Source organism: Myzus persicae, unplaced genomic scaffold (assembly GCF_001856785.1).
Source record: "Myzus persicae strain clone G006 unplaced genomic scaffold, MPER_G0061.0, whole genome shotgun sequence".
NCBI classification, from domain to species: Eukaryota; Metazoa; Arthropoda; class Insecta; order Hemiptera; family Aphididae; genus Myzus; species Myzus persicae.
The window spans coordinates 165,032-191,304 of NW_019102746.1; the positions used below are offsets into that span (position 1 = coordinate 165,032).

A 26,273-nucleotide genomic window follows, 5' to 3' on the forward strand; every position below is an offset into this window, starting at 1 on the left:
TATGTACCTAACGTATTAAAATAAAAATAATACCACGAGCTCTTCGGAGTAAACTAGCATTTATTTAAAGTTTACTCGGAGAGGGTAGAAAAATAAAAACCTATTCAAAATGTTTCATAATTTCAGAGCTACCTACCGTGTTTATATTGTATAAGTTCCTAATAGGTAATTGATAGGTATCTACTATACTTAGTAAACTATTAAAAAAAAAAATATTTTTAATTATTCTCTCATTTTACTAATTTTTATTTTAAATAAGTATAGGTACCAAGGTAGTATTTTATTGTTCAAATTGAATACATTTTAAAGCCAATCTTAAAGTCTTTTAAGTTGTTGTCATAACCAAAACATTATATATTATCTCGTTTGTTCCGGAATAGAAATCTGTCGGTTATAATAACAGTGACCCTTGTACAGTCTATGTATGTCTGATCTGATGAGAATCGCAAGGCTAAGGCCATCACTTACACAAGTGCCATTACCATTTCCAGCTAATCTAACGAAGCCCATCTCCCTCGTCAGCTAACCCCTTTCCACAGCTATCTTCAACCAGACAAGTCATAATAATCAATTAAGTTATATTAGTGATGTCGTTCTAGTTTGTTATATAAACTATGTTGAGGGTATACTATATACTAGGCCTATCGAGTACAGACAATATAGAACGTTTATTTTGAATAAGTAAAAGCACAATAACCATATAATATTAATAAGGTACCTATGAAGTATAGTGAATCTTTGAACTTTAAAAATATAATTAAATAGTATAAAATTACAATTTATATTCTAGTTTTAAAAAAACTTTTCAAAAACGACGAAACAGCACGCGCCAAGCTCATTTCAAACTTTATTTACATCTCAGTTCAGACAAAAAAAATATAAAGAAAAGTCAGAATTAACATACTATAATGTATTTGCTAAACGCCATAGCCTATTTATAACGGGATTTATAATAAATAACTTTAATCGAGACAATAATTTAAATACAAAACATAATATTATAATGCTAGAAATTTAAGAGTAAGAATTTCTCAATTTTAAATTATTTCAATACAATTTGAAATAGAATAATCCTTTACCAATTTTTTATAAGTAGCCTCCTTAGTCGAAAATAATAATAAACACAAATATGTGTAAAAAACAAAAAATGGAATACATTTAGTTTTTACAACCAAAATATTAAAGTCAAAAAATTTAAACTCTACTGTAAGTTTTGCAAAATAATTTGTCCAAATCATACACAGAAAAAATCAATATAAGATGCCTAATAGGGAGACAGTAATAGAAATGTTAAATAAAATACTAAAATGTCAGTACCAAAAAAAATATGCTAGGTATAACAGTATAGGTAAACGTAGGTATAGAATAGTTATACGAATAGAATGTAGTAAATAATGAAAAACTGACAATCTTACAGATTATAAGTACAATTCAATGAGTGAATTTTATTTTTAAATAGAGAAAATATTTTGTAAAATAAATGAACACTGTTAAAAAAATATATATACCTAAATCAGTATTATAATAAGCATTACATTATAAAAAAATTGAGGTAAATTTTAACCAACCAAACTCAGTAGTATACATAGGATAATTAATGTTGTGTCATAAACTCATAAAATATTAAAAGCTAACAATACAGTTATATTTAGGGTTATATATATATCACAATAAATGTATACAGTAAACAAATCATGTACCTATTTTATTTAAATAAAAATAAGCCGGATATTCTAGTAAGGCAATTGAAGATTAGAGGGTTGACATAATTTAAATGGTAAACGAGACAAAGAAAAAAACTTTTAAAGAATTATTTTAGTTAAGTTATAACTCTATTTAAACATTTAATTTGAAATACTTTTATCCATTAGTTGAACAACTTCTTTAAATAAAATTTGTTAGGTAACTTTTTGTTAATTTAATTTAAAGGTTTTATAATACTATTATACCTATCTACCTACTCTAGTACTCTTACTAATGTCTACACGAGTCAAGAATATATATGTAGAAATATATTATTCAAAAACTGATAAGCTATACATAGGTACATTATATTTGGATCATAAAATATATTTTTTTCGAACCATTTATTTTCATAAACATTGTAATCGTACTATATACTATTGGTGAAACTTAAGAGGACGCCTTTGATTTCTAAGGGATTTTACGTGGTAAATTTTAATTGTAATAAAAATGTTGCCCATGTCAAATATATTAAAAAACTATAGGTAATTCAATGTAACTTAAAGTGATAAAAAGTTGATAGAAAAAAGTTTCACCTAGGCGAAAACCAAGAAATAAGTTTTGACCAGATGAAGAAAATAATTTTACCATGTAATATCGATTTTTTGATAACACTTTTGCGAAAAAGTAATTGAAATTTGATAAAAAATAATATTTTTAAAATTTTTTTTAGATATCCGTCGGCATCAGACAGCGTATGGAATGGGATTAACATATTAAGTTTATTTGTATAAATATAAAATATAAAAAAGGATAAAATATTAACAAATACAACAGCAGGTATATAACGGTTGAAAGTTATTAAATTTTGGTGAATAGTTTGGCGATGGCAATGAATTTGATGGTGGGGTTGGGGACCTGATTGAGCGTTCCGGTTAGGTTAGGATTAATCCAGGATTATTTGCGTCATTTGGTTCCTATACACCCTATATGTCAATACGGGGAATTCTATTTTGTTATTAATAAGAAGCTATGTGATACTTTTTTTTTCAAATAAAAATGGTATTCCTAAGTGGTCTTTGGTCATTACCTTCGAGAAACGGATTTTAATAAACAATTCATAGACATGGAACGTTTTCTCAAGGAACCAACTTTAATTCGTAAATGAATAAAGTTATACCTAATTAAGAGTTCAACATAATTATATATGGTGTCATTACTGACTTCATCCGTCGTTCCTAATGAAAACCATTATGGTAACGAATTAAAATACCAATCTAAAACTATGTACCGCGGAACATAAACTTACTACCTATGGCTTTCATTTTATTATAACTACGACATGACATACCTATAATTAGAGAGCCTTAATAAAAATTTTAATAATTATTAAGGCTTTCTACTTATGACTATTGGATAAATATTGATTATTAGTTTATTATTAAATAATCTATGGAACATATTATTTTAATATGTTGGTTTACGTATAGGTATCCCTATACTATACAAGTATAATAAATTATGATGTTAAATGTAAGACAAATATGATAGTTGATTTTTAATGTTTTTGTACCTAATCGAAGTTAATTAGCCAATATCTAACGTTAAATAAGCTTCAAATTTAAAATATAAATCTGTATTTAAACTCAAAAATTTCAATTTCAAAAATATAATACAAAAAGGCTGGGTTTAAAACCATTTACTAATAATTTTCTTTCAAAAAAAAGTTTTTTTTTAATGTAAACTTTGTGTTGAAAAAGTAAAGAAAGCACGTGGCCAAGAAATACAACAGAACATTGAGTCTAATTGGCCTTTGTTGTTGGCACGCGCTATAGTTAGTTAGCGGTTCTTCACCTAATAGATCACGAAGGATAAAAAAGAAAGGGAGAAAAATGAGTCTAATTGAAAACACTCGGTTTGTTTGTATTAAGTGTATACCACGAACGAGGCTACTCGCCCTCTCTCATCAGTGTTACGTAGGAACACTCAGTGTTAATATTGAAGAGTACTTACAATTTTGTCGTATATAGGTAGGTAGTCTGGAAGTCTTTTTTATCTACATATTTTCTTGTAAGAAATAGAAATCACAACGATAAACTAAGTCATTAAAAAAGGGTGAAAGACTTGAAATGGTCTAACGTTGAGTTGATGTACATTTCGTGTGCAGAAGTGACGTCCCATCAACAGGAAGTCCCCATTTACAGACCCATGTATACAAACGTCATAAACGAACTACCTATCTAAAATCACAGCCTTGTAGGCAAAGGTGTAAGACTTTGGATAAAATGTATAAGAAAGAGTACACACTAAACACAATTTTTTTTAGGATGGAATTAATTTTGTTACAAACAATAACAATACGAGTATGTTCATTGCTTATCGTATTGTATTACTTTTAAATGTTAATTAACTTTTTAATACCTAAGTAAAAAAAAAACCAACATTTTAAAATTTAAATATACTTGTATTATATAACTTTTAAGTAATTATGAAAGATTCTATACAAAAGAAAATATTTTTGTCAATTGTAATTAAAAATAATCGGAGCAAGGTTTTTAAAAGAAAACTTAACTATTTTTGTATTTTTGATTCATTCCTATAGTAACACTATAAGTAATAGTCAATTAAAAAATTAAAAACCTATTAATATTATTTTTTCTATATAAAATTGCAATTTACGTTTTCCTCAATTGTAAACAATCGACCAAACAATTACTCTAAATAATACATTACACAACACAGTTTTCAAATTTAAATTATAAACTTACAATCGTATTTAATTATAGTACCTATTCGCCACTCGAGAATACATTTTTAGAGCTTATTAGATTTTAATCTTAATTTTCATCTTAATCTCATAAAAATGATTTATTCAAGTAACGGTATTTTAATTTAATAACAATAAGATTCGCCTAATATTTTGATTGCCAGAATATGAATTTTCATAATCATACATATATTATTCTGTGCCGGGTGTTGCATTTATCATTTAACACTCATTATTTCAAAAAGTATAAATGTTTTTGAAAAAAAAAATTAATATTGTTTCTAGTTGTTAAATCAACATTTTTAAAAAATATATATTATTGATACTTCGATTAATACCAACTTATATATTTTTAAGTTATTTACTTTTTTGAATAAAACATATAGTCTTAATTTCATATTCCAAAGCAGAATATTTTTCTAAGTATTTCAATACACAAAAATCGAATTAAGTTGATGAATTATAACTTTATAAGAGTTTAAAGTTAAGACGAGCAGAGTGACGAGGTATACGCAGTTACCTCACATTATGTTAGTTCACTATTCCGCTCAACTATAAACTTCAAATACATTAGAATCGAAATACTCAGAAAAATATTCTGCTTTAGAAGTCGAAATTAATACTGTGTTGTAATTAAAAAAAATATGGACGTTGTTTTTTAACGACTTGAAACCATGTAAAAAAATATTTTCAAAAACACTTATATTTTTTGAACGATAAGTGTCATACATTAAATGAATCACCCGATAGAATATTATAAATTGGTAATAATTACTAGGTATCTAGACAATTTTTGAAAAAAATTGAATTTACTGGAATTATTCTTGGAATCTTGTTTTGGATTCAAATGTATTGACCTCGGTATTGACTTAATTAATAAGTACTGTAAGTTCAATTCTTACGAATTGTCTTTGAAAATTGTACGTTTAATTTTTATTTTATAAAAAATAATCGAGGAGAGATATTTCTAAATCGTAGTGTGTGTGGTTTACCTATATGAGTAAATTTTACATGCTATTTCAACAGCCACATTATATACTTTTCATTGCATTTATCTTCGAGATCTTGTCTATTGGCATTTCTTACCCGTAGTAGGTACTAGGTAGTTATTGTACGCATATTATAGGCGTATAGAATATAGATGATACTACTACTACTATTACTACTTGACAATGCAGACATAGTGAATCCCATTGTTAAAAAAAATAAGTAAAAATAATTGTATCTTGTTAGTTGACTTATTATTATGGCCGCCATCGAATCCCATTTATGTAGTATATTAAATTCAGATTGGTTTTTAATATCCATACCGCATACCGCTATTGACTTTGTAATATACAATTCTCACGGAGGAACTACAGCACTGCAGCGGCCTGCCCGGTGATCAGGCGAAACCAGTTTAATTGTCCTTGGCCTCTTGTATCCCATGCGCGTATTATATACAGTACATAATATTATTTATAATATATACAATATACGTATACCTTTAGATGATATATATTATATATATATTATGCACCTAAGAATGAAGTTATTTTGTATTCAATACGAGCAGCTTCGGTTCCACATGTAACGCGCGCACACGACCAGTACGATATAATATACACATTAATGAGGACATAATTTTTGGATGGAAAAAAAATAATACCAGTGGTAAACCGAAGGGGGTTTCCATAACCGCATGGGTGGTCCTATCAGATAAATTGTCATCAAACCCTCGGAATGTAGTTTACAACAGGCTTCCTGCACTAATGATCTCGAGGATCCACTAATTCCCTGGGCCATCTTCGTAGCAAATAGAGTGGTTCCTACGATCATATCCGTAAACTGTCAGCAAGTTAGATTTTATCTTTGTATATTATAGTTACGTGATTACGTGTTTAAGGTATGGAGAGACAGAAATCTTATCTGATGAGGCAAAATATATTATATCAGTTGTTGAAACCGAAAATAATGGCCAATAAAAAGAAACATAATGTCAGAATGGGCATTATTTTTCAAAAGAATGAACATATTAATTTAAACAGTAGGTATTAACTATTGAATAAGTGTTTATTTTCATTATATTGTTATAAACATATGTTTGGATTTTGAGGAGTAACATTTTTTGACTATAGTTTAACGCCTACCAAATTGATTTATAAAAATGTCTTAAAATCCAAGAAAATTTGAACGGCATTAAAGAGTAAGAAACTATAAAATCAATTACTTACATAATGGGCAAAAAATATTTGATAATCAGCACTTAACTTTTCTACAAAACTAACAGAAAGTATTTTACTATAAAATATAAAAGCAAACTTTTTCATATTCAAATATAATTCAGTATACTTCACTTTTCTGTGCATAAAATATTAAAACAACACTAGCCCTTCATCTAAATTTATTTTCCTATGAAACCGTAAACAAAGAGTCAAAGTAGCTACTGTAGTACCTACTGTGATTAATAATAAAGCTTCAAACACTACAATTATGGTTGAACACTAAAGCTAAAGATACTATGATGACCCTAAGGCTTAGTGCTATTACAAAGATATATCTTTGCATGAAAGGCATATAATTTAATATAGTAATGACCGAGTATACCTACATACTGATCTTAGATTAGAAAAAATATTGGTTGGTAATAGGTATATATTTATTTTAAAGTAAGATAGAGGTAAAATTTAAATTGCGAATCCTCTAGACCACATTTATAATTGTATTTATAAATGTATAAAGAATAGGTACAACAAAATTGGCTAATAAGTAATAACGTTTTATTAGGTATAACCACAAGTATAAAAATTCAAATAAATTGTAAGTAGTAAGTACCATAATAGTGTTTGGTACTGATTAGTAAACTAGTATAGTACCTTGCATAGTGTATATTTTCCTTTGTATATCTGTATTTACACATTACACTTTAAAGAACTGAAAACTTATTTCCTTAGCAAGTTGAATTTTATGAAGGTGTGTACACAATTTTGAAACTAATAATTTATTTTTAAGGAAATATATGATTTAAAGTAATAAATTACTTAGGTTAGTTAAGTAAGTAGGTAGACTATGACTTCCAAGCAAATATATGAAAGGTAAATGTTCTATGTTCTATTTAAAAAAATACTAAATAGCTGAACATTTTATGTTAATTTGAATTGCCATCATCGGTATAAAAAAAAGTATATGGATAAATACCATGGTAGGTAAGAGGTAACCAACATGACCAAAAAGGTAACTACTGCAAACTAAATCTCAGTCTAAATTAAGGTAGGTACAATTGTTAAGTGTATAATATTTATGTTGATAAGACTGATGTAGGTTGATGTGTTGAGCAGTTGAACTACCTAACCAGAGTATCTAACCAAATCAAATTCATATATTTAGGAGATCAATAAAATTACACTGTTAGCTTGTAATATATTTTAATCTATTAACATATGTAATCTGTACGACTGTGAGCTTGACTGAGAATAATAAACTAAAATGGAGTGAATTTGGACAGTTGATGGCACTTGCAACATAAGTAGGTAACTATAATTCACTAAAAAACTCATTTCTTACCTATTAAAGTGCTTAATATATTATATCAAATGTATTTAATTACCAATTTAGTATATTTTATAGATGCCTACTCAATTGTACATAATAATTAAGTTGTTAAGTGCAAATATGTTAAATAATAGTAAAAAGTCATTACTTAAGTAGATACATTTAATACTACAAATTTAAGAAAATGGATGGTACCTATATAGTATTTACATTAGGAACTTATAAACTCTCAAATATATAATAACCTCAATATTATTTTTGTAAATACCTACCTAATAGAATAATATGTAATAAAAAAATATTAAAACCTGGAGTTATAACTCTAATTACAAACCACATAGGATATACCTACCTACCTAACTATAATGTATGTTTTTGTTTCAATTATTGGTAACAAAATTTCAATATAATGAAAAAAATGAACACACAGGTAGGTATGTTAATAAAAGTAGGTATATATACTTAAATATTCCATACATGTCTGTCCACCTACTCAAAATAGTAGATAATTACAGGGGTTATTAGTTAAACATGATCATTAAACAATTAATTAGTAAACAAACTTTATATAGGTACATAATATGCTATGAATGAGTTTATTTCTGAAGTTAAAAATTTCACAAGGAAAAAATAAATATGTATACTGTATACATATTATGTGCACTAACTTCCAAGATTTGTACTTAATTTCAAAACGTCTATCCAACTCACTGGACCTCTAAAGAGTTCAAAAATGTTTATACATTGATTTTCTAGGTATGAATAACTGTTTTGTATCAACTATGTTCCACAATACTATCTAATGAATCAATGTCTGGGTATATTACTATTACATATTATAGCTATGGAGTAGATAATTTGTTGGTATATTTAGATAGATACAAGCAACAGATGATTAACAATACCTAAACCGCCTGCATTATGATTGTACATTTTTTTCTGTCAAAGTAGTAAGTAGGTTAATCTATTTCAACATTTATGACAATCAAAGAAAATATCTAGACACCACACAATAGTGTATCACTATATATCATGTGTTTGTTTACAAACAACTAACAAGTATAGATACAAATTAAATAATATTTATAGGTGGTTATTTTTTTTTCAATTGGACAAAAATAACAAGCTAATTGTTTGATCTAAACACAAGTAAGTGAGAAGGTACAAAATGTTTACTGAAATTGACTGTTATAGATACAAATCACAATTGGATATACCTAATCTGGGCTTATTCTCAGGCATAATTACCCATAAATAATAATGAAACCAAATTATAATCATTAGGTAGATAAGTATTCAAATGTCATTTAAAAAGAAAAATGCCCATAAACACATTTTAAATGATAAGTAACCTAACTAGGTACAGTCTACAATAAAGTATTCTACAAAATATATAAACTACCAATTATACCTAGGTATGTACAAAATGTAATAAATAACAAAAAAAATGTCATGAGAACTACCAAGTGAGAATGGCAGATAGTATCATTGATTAAACATAGTAATTAGTAATAATACTATGCTCCTACCGTCTATAATCAATGGTAAAAGTTACAAATGAAATTATTCCAGACACAATAAGTCTTTACTACCAGAGCATAGGCTCGCTTATAGGTATATATCACAATAACAACAATCTAGTTACCTTATCACTGACTGATAATAAACTTAGATATGAGCTCCTGGGTAGGACACTAGGACAATAGGCACAAATTAATAATTTATAATTAAAATGTAAAAAATAAGTAGGTGACAGATGAACAATTATAATTTATGAAGTACAACACAAAGAATTATAGTGGAAATAAATAATAATACCATTAAGTGATCATCTCCAGTCTTTTAAATAAACAAACCAATATGATTGGCTTCAATCACAACTTATATTACAGAATTTTGTACAACATTAAGACGTAGGGAACCAATTTTAAAGCAAAAAAACAATATTCGAGACAATAGTTGAATATTTATTGCTAAACATTAGTAAACACAAAATAACGATATCGAGTAAGTTTTATTTTGTGTAAGGCATCATAGTCAGTGACTTAAATAACCAGTGGGTATATTTTGTCATTTCATATTTGTTTGGCACATAAAATCATATGAAATCGTTGCTGAAATGATAATAATCGACGATCTGTCTTCTTGCTGCAGTTGGGTATGTAGACAGGTGGGTACCTAGTTCACGACTCGACAAATTCGTATCCCACCCCTAGGTAGGTACGAATACAGTATGTAAGTATTATACGTCTTTATTGAGCCTATGCTCATGTGGGTAGGTACCTACCAACTCAATTCTAGGTGGGTACATATTATTATTAAAGCACACTCATACTTAGGAGAGCAATTTTTACAGCACTCACTTTGACGGTCATCCGGGTACGATAAGTCTCGAGGTCCGCAAACGAAAGAATATTTTAAAAACACAGACGGAGACCACAGATAGCGACGCAACACTTTCGGTACACGGTGCCGAGGAACTGGCGTTCAGGTATGTACCAGGTACACGGGAAATCGACGACACGACAGGATATTTTTATTGGGTTCCTGCGATTCAACGTTGATATCGCCGTAATGCGAAACGCAGTGGGACGAGCGAACCGTTCCACGGACGGGAATATCGGGACGAAAATAAAATATCGTAAGGACAAGCGAGACGGTCGCCACGAATTAAAAGCAATACGATCAACGATCACGACAGAGGCGATTGTCAGGCCACACCGATGCGGCGACGATCAACGACGGGACGACGACATGACACACGGAAACGGACAACACAGCTAAGCGGCCGCGGTAAACAAACTGGCACTCGGGCCGCCGTCACCAGTCACCACCACTTGGCACTCACCGCCGCAGAGGCGCGCGCACGCCGTTGCCGTCACCGTCGTAACCGGCACCTGCAGCTGGCGCAGCGGCCCATGCGTACACGGCGGCGCGGTGTGTGGATGTCATGGAGGAGAAAAATTATTTCTAACCCTCCCCGCGCGCGCGGACAACTGCCCGTCCGTCGCGGCAACGATATCCCGTCGTCCCTCCGCCCGACAACGCTCGTTACCCCCGACACCGCTCCGCACCGCTCGACAAACCCTTTGTGTGTGGTTTATTTTTATTTCATTTTCTTTACGCACATCTTACGAAGCCGTGCTGCCGCCGAGTTCTTTAGTGGACCCATTTTCGAAATAATATGATGTTTAAACGATACACACAACTTAAGGGAATATAATATATATTAGGTATATATAGGGTAGATACCTATACCACATATCTGGTTATAGGTTTACACGCTGTAATATGTATATACGGTATACAATATATAATATATAAACACCGCCGCGGACGAACGGTGAATCGTACGATGTTAGTGTGCAAGGGTGGTTTGCGGGTAGTGGGTGGTTGGGTGGGTGAACGCACTCTATAACTACTATATAATAGAAACTCTTATGTGCCTATACATAGGTATACGCGTGCATACGGTACCTACCCCTCAACCCGCCCAACCAACCGAAACTCAATAATAATAATAATGATTTTATTACTTTATATTATATTGTTATTGTGAAATGTGTGTACACGATTTCGATACAACATAATATTACTATATTATGTCGTTATTAGTTATTACGTTTTGCCGTTAGTCAACCGACCGAAAATATATCAAATTGCCATTTTGTCAACGTATATAGGGTACCTACATAATATTATATAATATTAAAATCTAGACATATAAAGTCATATTATATTATAATAGGTACCTACGTCAAATGCCTTGGCGACGTTAGATTAATATAGGTACCAGTGGTAATAATAGTAAAATATTGTTCTCTGACAAAACAGCTGGATGGGGTGTATGTGCAAATGTGCAATCGTCCCCGTATAAATAGGTAGGTACGCCGCAGATATTACAATTACATAGTACGTTATATGTGCTACAGCAGTATGATGGTAGTAAGTTACGTATTTAACTGCTATCAAGGGGAGGAGTGACTTTTTTAAAGGCACGACATTTTTTTTATATGGATCACCTTGATCCTCGGGAAAACGAGCGGCTTATTTGGTCCGACTGGCATAATATTATAATATGAGGATTGTAATGTAGTCTTAGACCTCAGTATAATACATTATATTATTATGTATACATACACCCCGACATTCTTTGTACACCACTGCTGTAATTAATACGCACTCGCGGACGACGACCAAGAAAACTTTTTAATTGAGATTCGAAGGACACGACTGACGTGGAGGGGAGGACTGGGAGACTCCTCGTTTTCTTATTACTGCAGACCTCTGACTGACCGTCGATGGAAAATCGTGGACAACCGCTCTCGGTTTTATAATATGTAGACCGCAGCGGCGACGGCCCAAGTGACGTCATAATACCCATAATATAAGCCTGCAGGTTTTCCTCTATATCGAGTACATTTCTATAGGTATTCAACTTGTGGCTAACGCGTGCTACCTCTACTTACTATTATCGTAATAATGACGTTATCTTTATAATATTATTATTAAAACATAACATACCAAATACGAATACACCGTAATATATGGCGTGTAGTGAAAACCTGGCTTTATGGATTATATGTTATTGGCGAGAGGGTAAACTGAGATGTCACTATCACGACGTTTTCTGTCAGTCAGCCTTAAAAGAAAACTGTGTCCTACATTTTCATGTTGTCGTTCTCGAGTGCGACGAAATTCCGTTCAAACGAGTCTAGCAATTTGCTATTCTTGTATAATAATATGATGTATACCTAAATCTATACGGTCATCGTCACTTCGGGTCCGATGAAACACGTATAGACCGTTTCCCGAGGATTAAGCGCCAAGGGCGGTGAGCCGGTGCGTCAAGGTCTATATATATATATACTTAAATCAATCTCCTGTGTTTATCTTCCATAAAATCTGTTAAAATAGAGTACAACACTACAGGTTACAACATACTATATTTGGTCACAGATATGGTTTCTTATAGTTTATACATTGAAAACTTTCGTATTTTTAAAATTAAAAATAATCATTGACAATCAGAATAGATATAAGTAAGTATATACAATATTTATTTATTATAAATGTGGATAACATAAAAGTGTATTCATGGGCAAGGGTTATAAAACATAGTATTATGTACTACAAACTTCAAAATTTAAAAATATATTAAAGTTTGTAGAGTAAATTGGCGGTAACTATGAATTTAATAGTGACGGAACAAAATATTGATTTAGCCAGTGATTCCGGAAGTATAGAATTTTCGCTCTTTGCTGAGTATATTTCCGAGACAACATGATAACTGTTTGACGTTTATAATATTTATTTGATTTTAAAAAGACAAAAATGTTTTACATATTTTTTTTAATATGGGTACTTTTAAAATTTGTTTATAAAAGTATAATATTATGATGATTGATTGAATATAATTAACTTGACATTTTAATTTATTCTCGTGAATGATTTTTCAGAATAAATAAATGATGAATAATTGTATTGACATTTCGTTTATTATAAAAGTACTTTATAAATATTATTATACTTTACAGTTATAACAAGAGACAATAATTTATTATAATAATATTCCTTATTACATTTAAATTTTCAAATAACAAAATACTATCTAACCTACTCCGAAATACTGTACATTATAATATTATACAAAAATATTATCTAAATGTTTATACAACGAACTATATAATCTTAATAATTTGATTTTAATGTAAATATTATTATAATAAGATTTTGAAACATATTTTTAATTTGAATACTAGTTAAAGTTATCGACAGTTCATCTTAGAATTTCTTAATGCCGACATATATTCAATCTACAAGTGAAATTAAACTCTCGAATGTAAATATTTTTTACTTATTTTCCAAAAAAGGTAAAAACTATGTAATAAAGTTTCCATAAAATACGATGTTTTCACGGTGCCTACGCATAATATGTATAGGTATATAAATGAATATAATAATATGCAAAATGAATTAAACCAGCTTGGACCTTGGTTTCCATAAACTTTTATAGAATTTAATAACGCTTCGGATTTACCTCTGAAGTTATCTTTAATGAAAATTATAATCAACGTTATACTTAAAGAGTAATAAGTTATTCTATAATTTTTGACAATAAATTGCATACTGAATAATGAATGAATTCAAATAAATTACTAAGAAAAATTAAAGTTTTTATAAAAGTTGTAGTATATATTTGAAAAAAAATAATTTTCAATGCATACCTATTCCTAAATAACTGTCATAGGTATCGAACCATAAATTATAGAGTTGAGCATTAAGCATATTATAGTTGCGACTTTGTCACTCCAAAAATGTAATCAGGTAAGTTAACGTTTACTTCGCGTAAAGATACACGAGATATCGCATGTATACATTTAATACCAAAACATAAATAGGCATTGGTAAGTCTCAGAGGACCATCTCATTGATTTGTATATATTTTAGAGTGAATTGTATTTCTTGCGACTGCCACCGCCACGTGAAATACACTGTATGCATCGTTATAAATATATTATACATATCTACACCAGACTACACCTTATGGATTATACAGCTATAATATTATAGGTATAGTTAATAAATTATGATTCGAGAGACAGCTGTTTTCATTGATTTTTATTGTGTTTTGAATACCACAGGTATGCACCTACTAAAATTAAATTATTACATAATTATTTATGAAATGCATGATTTAAAATTTAAAAAAAAAATATAATACTAACATTTAGTATTTGTCAACATTGTAGAAAATTTAATAAACTTCAAAATATAAACTATGAACAAATAATGAAATAGAATTAACAGATTACTTTAAAAAAAATCTTAAGTTATTTATATTGCAAAAAAAAATATTAAATGGTTCAACATTTAAATTAAGAATCATAATGGGTTTTACTGCAGCATCTGAAAATGTCTTTTTCCAAACTACAAACCATCAACGAGATTAATTGAGAAAAGTCAAAGGACTTATCAAAAATATGAACCTTAACGCATCATTAATTGAATATGAAATTTACTAAAAGTTTTGATATTTTACTTGTATATTAATTAAACAGTTAAACCTAACTTAAAACTGAAATTCAACAAAGAGTGATTATTATTTCTTGAGTTTGTCTTTTTATTATTTATTAGGAAGGTAATATTGTACATTTATACTAATATAAATGTTATATATTATGAAGTATAATTTAAATTTGAATTAGTTTTATAATATGCCTACCAATTACCATCTACCATTATAATTATATTTCTTCAAACACCTAAATTAGATGTTTTATTTTTTTTCCTCTGCTTTTTTCTTCTGTAAATATTATTACCCAAAATTATTACTAAAGTTCCTTTATTTTTACATTGTAATTAATTTTTCAAAGTCTAAAACATTATTATATATGTATATATATTCAGTATTTATATATATATTTTTTGAAATTCTAATTTGTACAATGTGTATTGAGTCATAATATTTTAAATTTACAAATACCTGTTATACTATAATTATTTTCAAATAAATTGGGTTTACGCTTAATACAAATACTACCTATATTTTGCGTTAAGCAGTTTGCACCAATCACAAATCTAATAAAAATATAGTTTTGAACTAGCTACCCAAAATTGTTTTGCCCAGTAAACTGGATTTCATGCTTTATGTTCTCTTTATTAATAACTATTTCTTACTGAGCTTATTTTTTATTTTTGCATCTTAAAAAACATTCTACTCTGAATTATAGATAACAGACAACAGTTACTCGTATAACATTAAATAGTGTATATATAGTTTCGCGTACTTATCAAAATCATGTAATTTAAGGAACTACTATCTATAAGCAGATCAAAATCTTTATCGAACAAATTATCTATGTCAATACTATAGTAAAATAAGGTATGTGTTTATAACACCTATAAATCGCCGACAGTCATATTAAATAAAATACTAATCATTTCTCACGAGACAATATATTAAATAGTTTATAAACTCTCTATAGTCAATAATATGCATCATTCGTACATTCAATTATTTACAAGTTAATTTTAATAATTAATATATTACAATGATATTAACAACGGTCTCTACATTATAAGCGTTATGTTTGTCAATAAGTTATAGTGAATTAAAAAGTAAATATTAATAAACCCAAACTTCAATAATTTATTTGCAGTAGGTACTTGCTACTGCATTGTAGATAACTGTGTAGTACCTACTCTAGAGTTACTGAAATAATTTTAAATGTCAAAAATTGCAGTGGTATTTAATATCACTTTATAGCATTTTACGATGAAGTAAAATGGAGAGTATGGCTTTCAGAGTAGGTCCCTATACAAATTCAGTCTCCTCATTTTTACCTAATTATAAATATCTAAAGTTGTGCTTGCATACCGACTTTGAGTTGTATACAATTGATACAGACATACAGTTATACCTATAGGTATACATACTTAAGCACGGATTTCATGGAGAACAACGTATTATTAGTTACTGTCCTCGTAGGTATGTAGCTACGTAAATACCAAAATTGCAAAATAATTTTGGAATGTAATTAAATTAAATGTGTTGGTGAACGACACAAATAAAATAAATGATACAAATTGTCTCCTATACTACAATCTAAATATCTCATTTTTTTTTCTAAAATCTCCAAACCAAGTGTAAATTTCATCCTATAATTTAACTATAAAGTCAATAGGACATTACTGAAACATAAAATGCTTATAGATATCTAATCCTAAGAAATATTGACAATTTTTAAAATGTAAATAGACCAATCCTATTAGTTCCATCAGTTCTACTCAGACTTCTTCGATGACATATAATGTAAATATTACACCGTTACTTTCTCCGTTAGTCTGTGTTGACCAGAATGATTTTATAAGTGGTAAATCAACAGCTACAAATCAATTAGTTTTCCAAAAATTCATATTAGGTGTTTATGCATCTGACTCACAATTCTTTGTTATTTACACAGACTTTTCAAAAGAAATTGATAATGTAAACCATAATACCATATTATACTACGCCTATAAATTATAGCCTGTAGTATCTAAAATAGTAAAATACATAACATATTGATATTCGTGCGGTCCTTTACTGCTTTTGATTTCGTCCTACATATCAAACAGAACACAAACTGTAAGATATAAATATTTCTAATCAGATCTATTCAATGTCCAGTCTGCAGTTGTTCCCCAAAATTCATATTAGTCTCCTTTATTATTTTTGTCATTTATTAATGATATACATTTTTTATATACAATGAAACTTCTTTTAGCTGATGATTTGAAATTATTTTGACTATAATAATATAGTGTATAGTAAATCCCCCAACTATGCATCATTATTATAAATGAATTTTAATATTTTTTAAAAGTCATTAAAATTACGTTCTTAGTTTTTGAAAATACAACCATTATCTAGATAATGAAACAAAAATTGCATTATTTAACTTTATTTTCATTGAGCTTTTAAGTAATTGTATGAGTAGAATTTTGTTTGTATTTTAAAGTATTTTGTGTTTTGTATTAAATGACTGTTAAAATGTGTTCAATTGTAGGTATTATTAAATGCTGTATTGGATTTCGTGATCCGTTGAAATTTAAATAAATAAATTTATTAATGAACACAACAATAGGTACTACAAAATCGTAAAATATTTAAATATCAATTGCTGTAACAAACTTAATCGCGAAACCAGCAGTCAGTTATTTTTATAAATAAATTAAATCCTATTCCATTCAGATTTTGTGTATTTTTTATTATTTATTTTATTACACGTACTTAACTAGTTTTGACTACATTCATATTATATACAGCTACACCAGAGATTTCCTGCTGTATTATTTTCTTAATAATTTATTAGTTCTTGATTAGTATATTGCACCGCACAAGGTAGGCAACACGTGTTTAGTGCTTGCAACACTAATACTGCCGGATTTTTTTGCTAATGGAACAATTAATTGCGTGCTTAAAAATTGTTTACAGCTATTTATATAGATATTTTTTACTACTGTTTATGCTATTTATCATTCACGAATTATGGATATAAAAATAATTACTTTTTTTATTTCAAAAGAAAAATAGTATAAGAATAGAAAAGACAGATATTCATAAAATATTTATGTTTAAAATGTAATTAAACTCAGTTGATCTTAATAAAATAACTAGCTCACTTCGAAAAAGCAGCTTACCAAGCCGCGTACCTATATGAAGTTACAAGTACAAAAAATACTTTGCTGATTTTATTCAGGCCAAACACGTGAGTACCTAAGACCTAACTAAAAAATAATTATAATATTCCTATTACATTTATTTGACTAATATAAAAATAAAATACTTGAAATTCCAGTGAGCACTACTCGATATGTAAGAACAGTAATATTATGATTTCTACGATTTTGTATTAGTATTTATACGATTCATAAAAATACAATAAAACAATTAAAATAAAAGACTAAATGAAAAAATGCATTCTTTCAAAGACCGTGAACTTGTTCATTTGAAAAAAAACATGTACGTGAACGAATTCAATTTGTGAGCGTTATGAACACTAATTAAAATATTTAAAAATTTTAAATATTGCACAAAGTTTATATAAATTATTGTTTATTATTGTATTATTTGTATAGGTAGACATAGATTCTCTTTTTAGAAATATGACCGATGCAATCTTATGAGATTCTGCCCAGATACTATTGTCGGCACAGAATTATATGGTTTTGTTTTTTAATAATTAAATAATAAATATTTAAATAGATAAGTAACAGATATTCATTTCGCCAAAGTGTATGAACTAAACTAACGTTTAATCAAAGATATATCAAAAATTAATTATTTTATTACCTACTTCCAATAAGGTTATTATTTTATTTATTTTTTAGAACAAAAAAATATGTCGTCGAATAATTCAAAGAACAGAAAAACGACATATAATACATAATAAATAATCATATACACATCTTGATAGTAATTACTTTATAAAAACTTCAAGCTGAAAAAATGAAGAAAATTCTATCCATATTAATTATATAGTCACACAAATATGAGCTTAATTTAAAGACAAAATAGTCAGATTATGGTTGTATCGGTTCACAATGTGAAATAACGACTACCTAATTGTTTGTTGCACCCTTTTGTTCATACTTTTTTCTCTATCATATCAATGAATAAAAGCGATTTCGCTCAAAAATGGAGTTGACTGGTTGTTGCATTGGGCCCCTAAATTATGTTGATCTATGTAATTTCAAAGTTGATTTATCCATTTGTTTTTTGATGACAATTATTTAAATAAAATTGTTCTTAAAAAACGGGGTAAGTCGCTTATCTGCTGCTGTATACCTTTTACCAAGTCCTTTTATTATAATACTAGATCACTTAAAGTTAAATACTTAAATTTGAATTAAATGATAAATCAATGTACCTAACTAGAATACGATGGAAAATGATTTTGAGAGATGGTCTTTCATTTTATATTCCCAATACGAATATTTTGCTATATATTTACATGCGATTATTATAATTTATATTCATACTACTTTTATGGTAGTTGGAACCAATTTTTATGAGGAACAATTCGCATATAATATTATAATATGTATAGCAACAATTATTTTAATGTTATTAGTTGCTATCAACTTATAAGTCAATTGCGGCGTACCATAGAACGGTGTGAATTTGTATGTGGTGTAAATTTCTTAAAATTAATCTAAATATTTTTAAAATGTCATTGTGTTGAGTAAATGATAATATAATACATAGTAAGAAAAAGTTTCAAGTCTCTAAGAATAATATTTTTTGAACTATATAAAATAACAAAATCTGTTTGAAGAAAAATCGTTGGAAATCGTTGTCGTAAATATTTCAATCGCCCATAAAAAATGTATGAAACTAAACTTTTACTTCAATGTTCAGTAAAAAAAATTGAAGAACTTATGACTTATGCGTTACGAGTAATTTTGTATCGATTGTTGAGCCTTGGGTATTTAAATTTAAAGAAATAAGGCAATTAGAATTTTTAGTTAATAATTTACATGTTTTAGTGATTTAGACAAATTTAGTAAAAAGTTAAATCGCTAGTAAGAAAAAAAAAATTATAATTATGTATTTTCAATGTTTTATAAGGATACTTGTATTAAACTGCCAAGCTTTATTACATTCTAACAAAGATTATATCATACAAACTTCAAGTATCTATAAATAGGATAAAAAGATCAAACATATTTTAAAATGTATACAATGTCTATAAAATGTTAATTTGAATAACTATTAAATAATTTAAATCCCTACAGGCTACAATATTACTATCCGTTTTTGAGTTACAAAAAAAAATACAAAATTATTTAGTCGAAATCTTGTTTTGTGTAATAATATTCATGTTTTCCTAAATTTTTCTTTGTTTTTCACGATTATTTTAAAATGTACTGGGAATTTTTTACTTTTGATCCCCCACTTCATACCAGGAACCACTCTCGAAGTTGAAGTTTAAAGTATTTTTAATGCGCCAAAGGGTTGTGAAGGACAAAAAAAAATACACATATTTTTATAAAATCAATACATTCATCGCTCCGCTCAGAATCTAAAATAACTTCAACTACCTATAATGGCTCACGATAAATATTTAAAATATAAAAATGCTGATAATTATTTTAAATCTTGAAAGTAGAAAATCAGTAGGTATTTAGAATAACCCTTTAAAAATTTGAAATTAATTTATGATATTTTTCATATTTCTGCACACAGTTAAACACAACAAAAATAATGAAATATTCTGCGAAATTTGGTTTTTTTTTTCAAAAATATAACTTTTATCAGTTTAAGAACTAATTGGGTGGCGAAAAAGGTAAACGGTTCTCAATTAGTTTGCAGCCGCCTTGTTGAACGCGGTTCTATTTTAATTCTTCTGGTGGACGTACTTACAAGTCAGCACAATATTTACGAGTACATTATTATAATATATCCTTATGCTGCTCATCTCGGATCGGTGTTCTTATGATTTAGCACTCTTCTATGTATACATATCTACTATTAATAAAACAAGTGCGTACTTCTCAAAAAATAATCCCTAGATATATTCTAAAATGTACTCCTCGGAATATGGAATTTGTATTTCTTTTTCATTCTATCGACTCAAAAAGACTTTGATTCTATGTAATCTTACGGTCTCCACATACTTATTCTGTTCACTCGATTGGAACGCGTCCTACTCTCGGATGATAAGACGTGTATAGAATATGTTGGGGAGTCAAACAATGTCAAGAACTGTGTTTATATATTATGTAGATAACTGTATTATAAGATTTATATTTTCTTCTGTTTTCAGCCAGACAAATGCAACGTTCATGGTTAATGTATGGACATTATATTATATTATTATAATACAACTTTAAATAGGTAAGTACCTAACTAAGAATGTTCTATTACTGTGAATAGTGAGTCGCCATTCTCAATTTATCCTATAGTGAATATTATGCAGGCATTACACAAAGGGAAAGAAATTAGTTGATACTCATACAAAACTATAAATATGTTTTTGTAACATAAGTTGACATTTGAAATATTACTCGAGAAACAGCTGCATTTTCTAATAGCGTTGTTAAAGTGTAACCGATTCGTATACTTTACCATATTATGAATATTATACTATTATAATAATGAACATAATATTATCATACATTTCATGTAATAGGTAGTTTGTATTATTTTTCAAATATTTCAAGATTAATTTTGAATTCACAAAAAAATGGGTTTCGTTTAAAATAATTCTAATGCACCTATACGGTTTTTGATAATACCTGCTACTTAATAGGTACCCACCTAATAAAATACTGTTTATCAAATTGTTGTCATTCCATATTTTATAATATAAGTTGGAAACTTGGGTGAAAAAGCGTACCGGCCATTTTCAATAGTTTTTACTATAATATATTATATGCATGTAAGTAGTCAAAGTTTATCCCGGAAGAAAATCTATTACCCAGTGTCTGTAATATATTTAATTCTCAGAGTTTAGAACATACTATTCTCAAGAGTTTCTCAAATCGAAGCAAAATAATATTACAGCACTTTAAGCAAAATCTACTCTTTTGAGAGATTATTAAAAACTATAATGATTAGTATTATTTATCTTACTTATAAGTTAAAATGAACCAAAATAATCGATTATTCAAATTAAAACATAGTAGTTTGTTTATCTGCTAAATATAATAACGATAATTAATTAATTAACTTAGTGTAGTATTTAAAAAAATATCCACTGGTTGAACTTATATATTTATTATAAGATAATGTTATTCGTTACTATCTAATGACTAGTTCAAACTACATTTAAAAACCAATAAGATTATCAAACAAATAAAAATAGCTTACAATAATTAAAATATGTTAACTGCTAAAAGAAAAAGAAAATTTCAGAAGAAACAATTTATTTATTTGGCAGTATAATATTATACATTTATTGAATTCACTGTAATATATTTAATGTGTGCACCTAATTATTTTTAAGATGTTTAATGACGTCTGATTAGTCATCGATGGTAATACATTAATATTTCACTTATACATTTTGATATCTACTCAATCCGTTTTAATAAAAATGTAACAAAACCAGGCTTTAAATTTGAAAATAAAAATAACATATTATAGAATAGAAAATGTGATCTTAATATTTTTGTTCAAATCATAAATACCATATATTTATTCAATTGTACATTTTATAAGTATAATATAATGGTTAAAATGTCATGTCAAGCTAAACGCAATCTAAAAATTATAAGGCTTATAACAAATAATAATAGATAATGAATTTGCTTAGTTATTTATATTTATTTAATGTAATAATAAATATAAGTAAAATAGTGTAGTAAAAATAATTAAACACTATTATTTAGAATAAAAAATTACTAAACCTAATAGTCGAATGTGTTAAATTTAATATTATGTAGCAAGATATGTAATGCCTATAGGTATGAATCCAGAAACAAAAGAGTTCAATTAAATATTAATATAAATAGCATCATCACAATTAGTGTAGTATGTAAATGTAAATATTGTGTAACATAAATGTGTATTAATAATTAAGTATATTGTATTTTTTATTTAGTGTATAAAAAAAAAAAATATATTCTAATATTATGCTTTGACTTCTGAGTAAAATAAAAACTTAAAATTCAATGGTATTAATTTGTTTGAATTCGGGACACAGTGCATTAATATAGGTAATGTAGATTTTTTGTTTAGTTTTCTGAAGTGATTTTAAAGATTACAGATCGCTGTTTTAACTAAAATAATTTTGATCGAAATATTATATAAAAAGTAAAGACATAATGTGATATGTTTAATCACAATCACGTCTAATAAATACTCATCAATGTTATCAAGTTCAAGTGTCAACTCTATTATGATGACGTATACCGAAAAACCTAATGTGTTTTTATCTTGACGTTTTGCACAATGCTAATACCTTTCTCTGTTATTTTAATGCTAACTATGCGTGATATAAACAACAATCGGTAGCTTAGTGAAAGGTACTTACTGCGAACTTCCTATCCAATGCCAATGTTACGGTAAGTAAACATTCATTATGCGGGCCAAACCCTTTTAGGGCTGCTGTGATACTGATATACCCAATCCTAAAACCCCGGTGTAGAAATAAGGGACCAGAACTTCATACGTTTTACAACTTTCAAAATTAAATAACCACAAATTAGCAACCGATTATTACACTATACCGCTGACACGTTGTTAACTCGATTAAAATGAATCAGTATTGTAGTAATACTAAATTATTTTAATACGAGTAAAGCGGAAATAGGTTGGTGAAGGTATTTTATTAAAAGTCCTAGAATACATTATCAAAAATCAGTAGACAATCGTATGGGTGGTCGAGTGTCGACTTGCTCACTGTCTCAACTGTATATGATATTATAATATATAATTTATACATGTAGATAAATAAACATTTTATACGTATTTAAGTTTATTAACCTTTTGCCTGAACTGGAGTTGACTCATTGGTTAGAAATAATTGACAGATTATCAGTAAACACCATCATGTCGTATATACTCGTGTACTCAAATAGGACTATACAATATTCAAATGGTACATAATAATACCCTTAATATATTTCACGAAACGTTGCACAATTATCACTTCTGTTGTGTGCACTTTCGCCCCTCAAGTTTGTCTAACAATTCGCAGTGTCGGGTAAAAATGGTCGTCGATCGAATTCAATGTTTGGGAGTGGACATTTTTGCGGGTCCTTCAAAAGAATCATTTCGATTCGCTTGGACAAATCTATTTGAAAAACCTAAAAGCCATACGTTCTAAGCATTTCTAAAGAGACGTCTTGTAACATTACGGTTTTTTTCAAGCATATATTATAGAGGTTTTGTCACTACCCTTAACGCGAATACGTACATATAGGCACTATAATGTAACACTGAATTTTTATTTGCATAAAATTATTCGTAGTGCTAAATTTAGTGGAAGGCAAAATTAAAAATATGTGATACTGAATTTGATTGGCCACAGGGACAGCAGTATGTATAACATTATTGAAATAATTAAAAAAAAATACATTTTAAGTGTATTAGATAGATTGGTACATATAAATGAAAAACGATTCTGAGCAAAGTTTGTTTTATGGTCAAGATTTTCTTAAAAATTAGTGTTTGCATACATTTATTTACCAATATAATTGTACACTCTGAGATTTTTAAGACGACTGAGAAATAAGAAAAATAATCCCTTAAAAATCACCCGGCACCGGCGTTCAATTTCTAACCAAAACGAACAGAGACATTTTGAATTTTTTGCTTCTATGAAAAAAAAAAAACATTATTGCAACAGTAAAATAAAATGCTCATTCTCCCGTCCAGACCTTAAGTCTAATTGAAAATATATAGAATATATCCCACTATAAATCTCTATAAATTATTTGTTTGCAAATCAATATATTTTGGATAGGAATGAGCATATAAGCAGTATGTAAATTGTATTATTTCCTATATAGATTATTGGTGCATAATTTCATAAAAATGGATTTTTTTCGAGCCACTGTAGTTTTTACATAATTTATATTTTATGTATTTTAGCAGCCAGATAAGCGATTAATATTTTTTGGGGGGATACTTTAGAAAATCAGAAATTCGAGACCCCTCAAAATGTAACGTACCTACATAATCTCCAAAGAAAGTTCAGGCAAAATTAAAAAAAATAAATTAAACGAATGAAAACCTAATTGAATTCAGCATATTCAAAAAAATTTTTTTTCAAGCCTAGATAAAGTTTGCTTATTGTCCAAATGTGGCCCGTAATTCACCATTTTACGCCCCCTATTTATAGGTTACATATTTGTATTATAGATTCTGAACGAAACAAGGAATTTATTGCAAAAATTCTGATATGTTTATGTTTCAATATCATGATTTTTATATTTTTTCAATTATTATTATTACATTTTTTGTAAACAATATTCTGTTTTTTACCTAGTAGAATTATTACTTCTCAGGAAAATTCTTAGAAAGACGTTATGTTTAAACCATGTGGTTACGTTCATGGATGTTTTTACGTTTTTTTAAATACCTATGAAGATTTTGCTCATGCTTTTGATTACTGCTTTCAAATGCACCAACCCTAGCGCATTATAGCGATCGTCACATCGTTATACTGACCACAGCCTGTTTTATTTGTATTATACCAGACTGTTATTTTATTTGAAGTATTTGTTTACATTACAGTTTACGACATCAGTTAAATGTAATTTCCATAAACCATAAAATAAGCAATACAATTAGATTAAAACTAGAAAATGGGTAGGTGGTTTTATCTAATTTTACAGACCTGAAATTGTTTTCTTCGCAAACCTAGCGTGACCATCGTTGGAAATATTTCATTAAACAATAATTTTTATATATATTATAACGTATTACCGATGTAGGTAATAAGTTATTAATATTTATATCTAATAAGTAATATAATACCTACATTATTAAAGCATCGTGTGTATAAAAATTCTTTATTTTTTAAAAATATTTTTGAGAATTTAAGGCTTTGATGTTAACCAATTTTATTTATCTCGATCAAATAGTAAGTTATTAAACACACTTTTACTTTAACCGTTAATTTATCTTATATTTTAATATTCATTTTAATTTATCAAAAGAACCGTATCTTATTTGTTATCTTTTTAATAATTTTTTACAACTATCTTTTAGGCTGTTAGGAGATACATTATTTTATAGTTAGGTATCGTACCTATTATGTACTAAATATACCTGACTAATTAAAATTGCAGTAAT

The 26,273-nt window shown here is 28.0% G+C and overlaps 1 protein-coding gene across 3 annotated transcripts in view; it reads right to left on the reverse strand.

Moving 5' to 3' along the window:
* LOC111033076 overlaps window positions 1–26,273 on the reverse strand; it is a 152,266-nt gene that overhangs the window by 123,840 nt on the left and 2,153 nt on the right. Inside the window, exon 1 of one of the 3 annotated variants that reach the window (XM_022313667.1) lies at window positions 10,317–10,791. The exons of 1 other annotated variant lie outside the window; for it this stretch is intronic. The gene's annotated coding sequence lies outside the window, so the exon portion shown is untranslated. Of the gene's footprint in view, window positions 1–10,316; window positions 10,792–26,273 lie in introns of those variants that run through there. One more of the 3 variants, XM_022313665.1, reaches the window with a different exon arrangement.